An 11072-nucleotide genomic window follows, 5' to 3' on the forward strand; every position below is an offset into this window, starting at 1 on the left:
GTATCAAATCTGCATCTTGCAAGCTGCCTCTCACACCAAAGAAGAGCATAAAAACCCTAGGTCAGGTCACGTCTTCACTCTTACAGTTCAAAAAACATAATCCCTGTAACTCAATTTCAAGGGTAGTAACTTTGCTTTCTTCTTTGGATTTGGGATACTGATTTATCTGGTCTAGTTGTGCCCTACTGAACCCAAACATGATGGAAATATAAACAACCTTAACCACACATTCATAGAAATACACACAACACACAGAAAACAAATGTCTTGGGTCATGGAAGAATTTGCTGTTGTCATTGTTTTGTAACTTATTTTCTTTCAATTTCACTGGGTTCCTTTTGGAGTCATTGAATTCCATTTATGAGCCTTTTTTTAAATTATAGGCTTAAACATACCCATAATGTAGTTTCTCCTATATTCCAGGCACTGTGCTAAGTGCTTTAGACACATTAACTCATTAATTTCAGAACCTTGTGATATAGGTTATTATCCCCACTTTACAGTTGAAAGAACCATGGCTCAGAAAAGTTAAGTGATTTGATAAAGCTTCACAGATACTAAGTACCCTGAGCATAGCTGGAAACCTCTCTGAATTCCCACACATCCAGAAATCCCATCTCAGTTTTTGAATCATTGAACAGGAACCATAGCTTGGCCAAAAGAACTATGTATTCTTGGGGATCACCTTGAGGGAAGGACTTGAATCTGAGTTTAGGAGATTGCAAAGTGTTGACATTTTCAGACTACTTATTTATATTAGTACAGTTGTTGGCAGAATTCTATATTGTCCAGATTGCACTGGTAGTTTCCCTGTCTGATAACATTTTGTCCCATCCTTCAAGTGCATGGATGCTGGGGATTATCCATTCAGGGGACTTTGGGCAGGGACACAACAGGCAATCACAGAGACCCAAGAGATTCAACAATCTGAAACTCAGAGGCATCTGGCACGCACCAAGTAGCAACCAGGATATTAAGGAACTGTCCCTATGGATCAATCCATGTGCACTGGGGAGAGAATGGGATACAAAACAGAAAAGAATGTGTTTTTGGAGGGGAGGAGAGTGGTATACATGTGTGCACACGTTTGTGCGTGTGTGTGTGTGCATGTGCATGCATGTTGAATGGGGCGGGGGCTGCTTTTCCTCCATGAGTCATTTCCAAACAACCTTTCCTCTCATTCCATCTGTGTCCCCTTCAAACCAGTTTTCTCTGCATTCTCTCATAGGCAAATCATCCTGGGGAAACCGAGACAGCTTCAAACGAGATTTCATGGTGAAATGTGCAGGGGTGGAGTGGGTTGCTCTGTTTGTTCTTTTTCTCTAACTTATTCCTATTTCTAGTTACACTTGCAGTCCCTCTTTCCCTCTAGGACATTTGCCATTTAAAATATATTCAAAAAATAAGTAAATAAAATATATTCATATTAAGATCATCAACAGTTCCTCTTTGGAAATGCAAACATGTGTGACTGAGCCTCAGTTTCCTCATGAGTAAATGTTCATACTTCTCCTCGCAGGTGAGTTGGCCTTTGTCAACACACACACACACACACACACACACACACACTATGGCGTACTGTCAATTAGTTGAAAAGATACGTGAGTGGATGACTAGGTTTACCTGTAGACAAGACTACAAAGGAGCCAAGTCAGGAGCAAAAGCGATCAGGACAGCCTGGTGGCAAAGCGCATGGGCTCTGGGGTCAGACCAGCCGAGTCCAAACCCCACCCCTGTGACTCACAAAGTCTGAGATCTTAGGCAAATTATTGAAATTCTCCAAGCCCTGGCTTTGCATCAGTAAAATGGAGATGTTAATAGTACCTACCCTTGAGGCTGTTTTGAGCATGAAATGAGACAATGCATGCCAAATGCTTAACCCAATGCCTGATACACAGCAAGTGCTCAGTAAATATTAGTTGCTGTTATTTATTATACAGTACCCAGGGTAAAATTTATAATAGCTATTATTTATTGAATATTTTCTATGTACAAGGCTGTGGGCAATTTTAAATACACTATCTCTTTCAATCTTCAGAGCAACCCTGTAAGGCATGTTCTAGAATACCCCCTTTTCCAGATAAGAAAACTGCAAATAAGTTAAGTCATGTTTGCAAGGTCCCAAAGTTACCAAGTATCAGAGCACAGTTGGTCTGACTCCAAGCCTGAGTTCCTACCCAAGTCTCACACAAAATTAACTTTCTAAAACCCAGATTAGAGTTGCTTGGTGAATATCTGTCAACAGTTCCCATAGGCCTTTCAGGACTTCAATCCTTCTAACCTCCTTTTATGGCCCTTTAAAACAACAGGGACATTCACTGTGAAAGCCAGATAACTTCACGTGTGATAAAAATGAGCACATATAGAGGACTCTTTCTCCTCTGTGAGCTTTCACACTCACATACCATGTTTGGTGTGAGGATAAATGTATTTATTATAAGTGCCTTTAAGATGCTGCAAGGCTTGACACAGAGTCAAAGTGGCGGAGAACATGTGAGGCAGTGAGAAAGCGTGATGGACACATGCTCAAAGTTGGGAGTCAGACTACCCTGAGTCCAAGCGCCCTGTCTGTCCCTCATCAGCTGTGGGCAACTCATTTAACCTCTGTGAGCCTGTTTCCTCATCTCTAGAGGTGACAGGCCACACCTCTCCCCAGAGCAGGTTCTGAAGATTAAATGAGGTCACCCCTGTGAAGCACATGACACAGTGCAAGACACATGGGAAGCCCTTGGTAAATACTCTTATTAACAATACTGCGGTTATTAAGTGTTCAAAATGTTATCTATAATTATTATTAATATTCAATTCTCAAAACAGTTATACCATAGAGGAGATGAGGATACCAAGTCTTGGAGAGGCCAGGTGCCCTGACCCCACAGGGCTGGCAGTGGGCCCAGTGTTCTTACAACCGCCTACCAGCTGCTGAAACCAGCAGGGCAGTGAAGTACTTATGTCTGGGTAATGTACACCCCTTGCTGGGTTCTGAGGAAAGAGTCCACTTCTTTTGAGAGAGTAGCAACAAAATCCATTACCAGTTCTATAATCCACAGATCCTTCAATAGCAAAGCTAACCCCGGTCTTCATGGGATCATCCTGTATTGCCCAGTGCGCAGCAGAACTAAGAAGTGTCTTGGGTGGGCTTCCACCTTAGTTTTTGGCTTGAGTCAGATTCTAAGGTGATTAGGTCAGAAAGGTTTCCCCCAGAAGCTCCAGTTCTTTGAGTGGTGGTGACACTAAGCAACCCCCAGATTTTGCACATGGGTGGTTGAAATGCCTGCACTAGGAGGGGTGGCCAGTCACAGAAGCCGGGGTCATAAAAGTCTTGTAATTAGAATTGGGGTGACTAATTTCCAGGTAGAATCAGAGGCTCTTACAAATTGCTTTTGTAGAAATCATACCCAGGCTGGAGCTTCAAGATGGCAGAGGAGTAAGATGTGGAGATCACTTTCCTCCCCACAGATACATCAAAAGTACATCTACATAAGGAACAGCTCCTACAGAACACCTACTGAATGCTGGCAGAAGACCTCAGACCTCCCAAAAGGCAAGAAACTCCCCACGTACCTGGGTAGGGCAAAAGAAAAAACAGAGACGAAAGAATAGAGATGGGACCTGCACCCCTGGGTGGGAGCTATGAAAGAGGAAAAGTTTCCACACACTAGGAAGCCCCTTCACTGGCGGAGATGGGGGGTGAGTGGGGGGGAAGCGTCGGAGCCACAGAGAAGAGCACAGCAACAGGGGTGCGGAAGGCAAAACGGAGAGATTCCCGCACAGAGGATTGGTGCTGAGGAGTACTCACCAGCCCAAGAAACTTGTCTGCTCACCCACCGGGGCAGGTGGGGGCTGGGAGCTGAGGCTCGGGCTTCTGAGGTCAGATCCCAGGGAGAGGACTGGGGTTGGCTGCGTGAACACAGCCTGAAGGGACTAGTGTGCCACAGCTAGCCGGGAGGCAGTCCGGGAAAAAGTCTGAAACTGCCTAAGAGGCAAGAGACCATTGTCTCAGGGTGCGCGAGGAAAGGGGATTCGGAGCACCGCTTAAACCAGCTCCAGAGAACAGCACAAGCCGCGGCTAACAGCGTGGACACCAGAAACGGGCATGAAATGCTAAGGCTACTGCTTCAGCCACCAAGAAGCCTATGTGAAAGCACAGGTAACTATCTGCACCTCCCCTCCCAGAAGCCTGTGCAGCCTGCCACTGCCAGGGTCCCGTGATCCAGGGACAACTTCCCTGGGAGAACATGGCGTGCCTTAGACTGTTGCAGTGTCACACTGGCCTCAGCTACCGCAGGCTCACCCCGCATTCCGTACCCCTCCCTCCCACTAGCCTGAGTGAGCCAGGGCCCCCAAATCAGCTGCTACTTTAACCCCGTCCTGTCTGGGGGAGGGAGGGTGGGTAACAGACGCCCTCAGGCAACCTACACGCAGAGGCGGGGCCAAATCCAAAGCTGAACCTCAGGAGCTGTGCGAACAAAGAAGAGAAAGGGAAATCTCTCCCAGCAGCCTCAGGAGCAGCGGATTAAATCTCGACAATCAACTTGATATACCCTGCATATGTGGAACACCTGAATGGACAACAAATCATCCCAAAACTGAGGTGGTGGACTTTTGGACCAACAGTAGTATTGAGGTTTCCTTTCTGCATCTAATTTGTTTCTGGTTTTATGTTTATCTTAGTTTAGTATTTAGAGCTTATTATCATTGGTAGATTGTTTATTGACTTGGTTGCTCTCTTCCGTGTTGTTTATATATATATATATATATATTTTTTTTTTTTTTTGCAGTACACAGGCCTCTCACTGCTGTGGCCTCTCCTGCTATGGAGCACAGGCTCTGAACGTGCAGGCTCAGTGGCCATGCCCCACAGGCCCAGCCGCTCCGCGGCACGTGGGATCCTCCCGGACCGGGGCACGAATCCGCGTCCCCTGCATCGGCAGGCGGACTCCCAACCACTGCGCCACCAGGGAAGCCCTATATATATATTTTTTTCATTTTTCTCCTTTTGTGAGTGTGTATGTGTGTGCTTCTTTGTGTGATTTTGTCTGTATAGCTTTGCTTTTACCATTTGTCCTAGGGTTCTGTCTGTCCGTTATCTTTCTTTTTTTAGTATAGTTTTTAACGCTTCTTATCATTGGTGGATTTGTTTTTTGGTTTGGTTGCTCTCTTCTTTCTTTCTTTCTTTTCTTTATTACTTTTTTTTTAACTCTTAATATATTTTTTTATTTTAATAACTTCATTTTATTTTATTTTTCTTTCTTTATTTTCTCCTTTTTCTTCTGAGCTGCGTGGCTGACAGGGTCTTGGTGCTCCAGCCAGGTGTCAGGTCTGAGCCTCTGAGGTGGGAGAGCCAAGTTCAGGACTTTGGTCCACCAGAGACCTCCCGGCCCCGTGTAATATCAAACGGCGAAAGCTCTCTCAGAGATCTCCATCTCAATGCAAAGACCCAGCTCCACTCAATGACCAGCAAGCTGCAGTGCTGGACACGCTACGCCAAACAACAAGCAAGACAGGAACACAACCCCACCCATTAGCAGAGAGGCTGCCTAAAATCATAAGGTCACAGACACCCCAAAACACACCACCGGACGTGGTCCTGCCCATCAGAAAGATAAGATCCAGCCTCATCCACCATAACACAGGCACTAGTCCCCTCCACCAGGAAGCCTACACAACCCACTGAACAAAATTTAGCCACTGCGGCAGACACAAAAACAATGGGAAGTATGAACAGAACGTTCAGCCTGTGAAAAGGAGACCCTAAACACAGTAAGTTAAGCAAAATGAGAAGACACAGAAATACACAGCAGATGAAGGAGCATGGTAAAAACCCACCAGACCAAACAAGTGAAGAGGAAATAGGCAGTCTACCTGAAAAACAATTCAGAGTAATGATAGTAAAGATGATCCAAAATCTTGGAAATAGAATGGAGAAAATACAAGAAACGTTTAACAAGGACCTAGAAGAACTAAAGAGCGACCAAACAATGATGAACAACACAATAAGTGAAATTAAAAATTCTCTAGAAGGAATCAATAGCAGAATAAGTGAGGCAAAAGAACGGATAAGTGACCTGGAAGATAAAATAGTGGAAATAACTACCACAGAGCAGAATTTTTAAAAAAGAATGAAAAGAATTGAGGACAGTCTCAGAGACCTCTGGAACAACATTAAGCATACCAACATTCGAATTATAGGGGTCCCAGAAGAAAAAGAGGAAAAAAGAGGGAGTGAGAAAATATTTGGATACATTATATTTGAAAACTTCCCTAATTAGGGAAAGGAAATAGTCAATCAAGTCCAGGAATCACAGAGTGTTCCGTACAGGATAAATCCAAGGAGAAACACGCCAAGACACATATTAACCAAACCATCAAAAATTAAATACAAAGAAAAAATATTAAAAGCAGCAAGAGAAAAACAACAAGTAACATACAAGGGAATCCCCATAGGATTAACAGCTGACCTTTCAGCAGAAACTCTGCAAGCCAGAAGGGAATGGCAGGACATATTTAAAATGAGGAAACAGAAAAACCTACAACAAAGATTATTCTAACCAGCAAGGATCTCGTTCAGATTCGACAGAGAAATTAAAACCTTAACAGACAAGCAAAAGCTAAGAAAATTCAGCACCACCAAACCAGCTTTACAACAAATGCTAAAGGAACTTCTCTAGGCAGGAAACACAAGAGAAGGAAAAGACCTACAACAACAAATCCAAAACAATTAAGAAAATGGTAATAGGAACACACATATCAATAACTACCTTAAATGTAAATGGATTTAATCCTCCAACCAAAAGACACAGACTGGTTGAATGGATACAAAAACAAGACGCATATATATGCTGTCTACAAGAGACCCACTTCAGACCTAGGGACACAAACAGACTGAAAGTGAGGGGATGGATAAAGATATTCCATGCAAATGGAAATCAAAAGAAACCTGGAGGGCTTCCCTGGTGGCACGGTGGTTGAGAGTCCGCCTGTCGATGCAGGGGACACAGGTTTGTGCCCCAGTCTGGGAAGATCCCACATGCCGCGGAGTGGCTGGGCCCGTGAGACACGGCCGCTGAGCCTGCACATCTGGAGCCTGTGCTCCACAACGGGAGAGGTCACACAGTGAGAGGCCCACATACCACTAAAAAAAAAAAAAAAAAAAAAGAAACCTGGAGTAGTAATTCTCATATCAGACAAAATAGACTTTAAAATAAAGACTATTACAAGAGACAAAGAAGGACACTACATAATGATCAAGGGATCAGTTAAAGAAAAAGATATAACAATTGTAAATCTTTATGCACCCAACATAGGAGCACCTCAGTACATAAGGCAAATGCTAACAACCATAGAAGGGGAAATCGACAGTAACACATTCATAGTAGGGGACTTTAACACCCCACTTTCACCAATGGATAGATCATACAAAATGAAAATAAATAAGGAAACACAAGCTTTAAATGATACATTAAACAAGATGGACTTAATTGATATTTATAGGACATTCCATCCAAAACCAACAGAATATACTTTCTTCTCAAGTGCTCATGGAACATTTTCCAGGATAGATGATATCTTGGGTCACAAATCAAGCCTTGCTAAATTTAAGAAAATTGAAATTGTATCAAGTATCTTTTATGACCACAATGCTATGAGACTAGATATCATTTACAGGAAAACACCTGTGTAAAATACAAACACGTGGAGGCTAAACAATACACCACTAAATAACCAAGAGATCACTGAAGAAATCAAAGAGGAAATCAAAAAATACCTAGAAACAAATGACAATGAAAACACAATGACCGAAAACCTATGGGATGCAGCAAAAGCAGTTCTAAGACGGAAGTTTATAGGAACATAATCCTACCTCAAGAAACAAGAAACATCTCAAATAAACAACCTAACCTTACACTTAAAGCAATTAGAGAAAGAAGAACAAAAAACCCCAAAAGTTAGCAGAAGGAAAGAAATCATAAAGATCAGATCAGAAATAAATGAGAAAGAATTGAAGGAAACAATAGTTAAGATCAATAAAACTAAAAGCTGGTTCTTTGAGAAGATAAACAAAATTGATAAACCACTAGCCAGACTCATCAAGATATAAAAGGGAGAAGACTCAAATCCACAGAATTAGAAACAAAAAAGAAGTAACAACTAACATTGCAGAGATACAAAAGATCATGAGAGATTACTACAAGCAACTATATGCCAATAAAATGGACAACCTGGAAGAATGGACAAATTCTTAGAAAAGCAGAACCTTCTGAGACTGAATCAGGAAGAAACAGAAAATATAAACAGACCAATCACAAGCACTGAAATTGAGACTCTGATTAAAAATCTTCCAACAAACAAATGCCCAGGACCAGATGGCTTCACAGGTGAATTCTATCAAACATTTAGAGAAGAGCTGACACCCATCCTTCTCAAACTCTTCCAAAATACAGCAGAGGGAGGAACACTCCCAAACTCCTTCTACGAGGCTACCACCACCCTGATACCAAAACCAGACAAAGATGTCACAAAAAAAGAAAACTACAGACTAATATCACTGATGAACATAGATGCAAAAAAGGTCAACAAAATACTAACAAACACATTCCAAAAGTACATTAAAAGGATCATACACCATGATCAAGTGGGGTTTATCCCAGGAGTGCAAGGATTTTTCAATATACGCAAATCAATCAATGTGATAAACCATGTTAACAAATCAAAGGAGAAAAACCATATGATCATATCAATAGGTGCAGAAAGAGCTTTTGACAAAATTCAACACCCATTTATGATAAAAACTCTCCAGAGAGTAGGCATAGAGGGAACTTACCTCAACATAATAAAGGCCATATATGACAAACCCACAGCTAACATTGTTCTCAGTGGTGAAAAACTGAAACCATTTCCACTAAGATCAGGAACAAGACAAGGTTGGCCACTCTCACCACGGTTATTCAACACAGTTTTGGAAGTTTTAGCCACAGCAGTTAGAGAAGAAAAAGAAATAAAAGGAATCCAAACCAGAAAAGAAGAAGTAAAGCTGTCACTGTTTGCAGATGACATGATACTATATATAGAGAATCCCAAAGATGCTACCAGAAAACTACTAGAGCTAGTCAATGAACTTGGTAAAGTAGCAGGATATAAAAGTAATGCATAGAAATCTCTTGCATTCCTATACATTAATGATGAAAAGTCTGAAAGAGAAATTAAGGAAACACTCACATTTACCACTGCAACAAAAAGAATAAAATACCTAGGAATAAACCTACATAAGGAGACAAAAGACCTGTATGCAGAAAACTATAAGACACTGATGAAAGAAATTAAAGATGACACAAACAGATGGAGAGATATACAATGTACTTGGATTGGAAGAATCAACATTGTGAAAATGACTATACTACCCAAAGCAATCTACCAATTCAATGCCATCCCTATCAAACTACCAATGGCATTTTTCACAGAACGAGAGCAAAAAATTGCACAACTTGTATGGAAACACAAAAGACCCCGAATAGCCAAAGCAATCTTGAGAAAGAAAAATGGAGCTGGAGGACTCAGGCTCCCTGACTTCAGACTATACTACAAAGCTACAGTAATCAAGACAGTATGGTACTGGCACAAAAACAGAAATATAGATCAGTGGAACAGGATAGAAAACCCAGAGATAAATCCACACACATATGGTCACCTTACCTTTGATAAAGGAGGCAAGAATATACAATGGAGAAAAGACAGCCTCTTCAATAAGTGGTGCTGGGAAAACTGGACAGCTACATGTAAAAGAATGAAATTAGAACACTCCATAACACCATATACAAAAATAAACTCAAAATGGATTAAAGACCTAAATGTAAGGCCAGACACTATCAAACTCTTAGAGGAAAACATAGGCAGAACACTCTATGACATAAATCACACCAAGTTCCTTTTTGACCCACCTCCTAGAGTAAGGGAAATAAAAACAAAAATAAACAAATGGGACCTAATGAAACTTAAAAGCTTTTGCACAGCAAAGGAAACCATAAACAAGATGAAAAGACAACCCTCAGAATGGGAGAAAATATTTGCAAATGAAGCAACTGACAAAGGATTAATCTCCAAATTATACAAACAGCTCATGCAGCTCAATATCAAAAAAACAAACAACCCAATCCAAAAATGGGCAGAAGACCTAAACAGACATTTCTCCAAAGAAAATGCACAGATTGCTAACAAACACATGAAAGGGTGCACAACATCACTAATCATTAGAGAAATGCAAATCAAAACTACAAGGAGGTATCATCATACCTCACACCAGTCAGAATGGCTATCATCAAAGAATCTACAAACAATAAATGCTGGAGAGGGTGTGGAGAAAAGGGAACCCTCTTGCACTGTTGGTGGAATGTAAATTGATACAACCACTATAGAGAACAGTATGGAGGTTCCTTAAAAAACTAAAAATAGAACTACCATACGACCCAGCAATCCCACTACTGGGCATATACCCTGAAAAAACCATAATTCAAAAAGAGTCATGTACCACAATGTTCATTGCAGCACTATTTACAATAGCCAGGACAAGGAAGCAACCTAAGTGTCCATCGACAGATGAATGGATAAAAAAGATGTGGCACATATATACAATGGAATATTACTCAGCCATAAAAAGAAGCGAAACTGAGTTTTTTGTAGCGAGGTGGATGGACCTAGACACTGTCATACAGAGTGAAGTAAGTCAGAAAGAGAAAAACAAATACTGTATGCTAACACATATATATGGAATCTGAAAAAAATATGGTTCTGAAGAACCTAGGGGCAGGACAGGTATAAAGGCGCAGATGTAGAGAATGGACTTGAGGACACAGGGAAGGGTAAGGGTAAGCTGGGACGAAGTGAGAGAGTGGCATGGACATATATACTCTACCAAATGTAAAACAGATTACTAGTGGGAAGCAGCTGCATAGCACAGGGAGATCAGCTCGGTGCTTTGTGACCACCTAGAGGGGTGGGATAAGGAGAGTGGGAGGAGATGCAAGAGGGAGGAGATATGGGGATATATGTTTGTGTATAGATGATTCACTTTGTTA

Source organism: Mesoplodon bidens, assembly GCF_964165515.1.
Source record: "Mesoplodon bidens genome assembly, chromosome: 4".
Taxonomy (NCBI): Eukaryota; Metazoa; Chordata; class Mammalia; order Artiodactyla; family Ziphiidae; genus Mesoplodon; species Mesoplodon bidens.